The following is a 1,181-nucleotide window of genomic DNA, read 5'->3' as shown; positions in this document are numbered from 1 at the left end:
GGTCTGAGCTCAGTAGCATCGTGCCGTTAGCCACCTCCGCTCTCACCGCTTGTAGCTCTCCTTTAATAAGAGTAAACTCTTCAGATTTGATCACAGCTGAGAGATCGGTTTTTATAGTGGCAGGAATGTCAGACTTCAAGGAGAGTGCGTCCACCTCGCTGCAGGAGGGAGAGGAGGCGCCGAAGGTCCGGTTTTAGTTGCAGTCATCTCCAAGGCGGTGTCGGGCCTAGCAGCTGCAGAGCTTGAATGTTTGCCTTTCCTCGAGTTTGTCACCATTCTTCTACTCTTCCAGGCAAGAATCACTCAGGGGTCGAGTCCGGACGGACCAAATGTTCAACAGGAAGGACATTTAGTTTAGAACCACAAACAGAACAAGTCGGAGCGGGAGCCACGCGACACACGTCTCACTCCTCCGCCATCTTGCCTCACCTCTCCCATCCGCAGTATTTATTGACACAGAAATCAACTCTGTTGCAAGATGCAAATATCTGGGATCAATAACTGATAAGTTAGCTTTTGATTTGAACACTGATTTTATCTGTAAAAGACTTGTTTTTAAAGGAAGCTGAAGATTTTTAGTGGAAACAGAAGGATCATGAGCCTGTTTAGAAGTCTTATTGAATCTGAACTTTCTACGGTTGTTTGTTTGGAAATCTAAGTGTTCAGAACAAAAACTGATTAAATGAAACTGTTACTGCAGCAAACAAGATAATTGGGGTAATCCAATCCCCCCTTAACGATATTTTTGTTGCGTTGTCCAAAAAGCAGCTTCATCCATCTGGTCAGAGGTTTAGACCCCCCAGGATTAGAAGTGACAGATGGAGGAACTCTTTTGTACCCACTGCAATCAGATCTTTAAACTCGTAGGTTTAATGTTTTTAACTTGTAGTTTATAAATCTCATCTATAAATTTACAGATGGCTGCTTTTTAAGTTTGTATGTTTTTAATGTTGCCTAAGTTAGGAATCCCTGGCTGCAAAAAACAGAGACTTAGAGTTAAAGATGGTAGAACTCCTTTGTACCCAGAGTAATCACATTTTTACATTTCAAAATTTATAGTTTTAAAGTCTTTTTTAACCTTTATAAACTGTTGCTTGTATGCTTCGACACTGTGTATTATATGTTGTGTTGTGTGTTTGTTGGAAATGCTTGGCTGCAAATCATGTTTCCCTCCTTGGGGG

Source organism: Austrofundulus limnaeus, unplaced genomic scaffold (genome assembly GCF_001266775.1).
Source record: "Austrofundulus limnaeus strain Quisiro unplaced genomic scaffold, Austrofundulus_limnaeus-1.0 Scaffold1876, whole genome shotgun sequence".
Taxonomy (NCBI): Eukaryota; Metazoa; Chordata; class Actinopteri; order Cyprinodontiformes; family Rivulidae; genus Austrofundulus; species Austrofundulus limnaeus.
Note: the sequence above shows the minus strand (reverse complement) of the source record.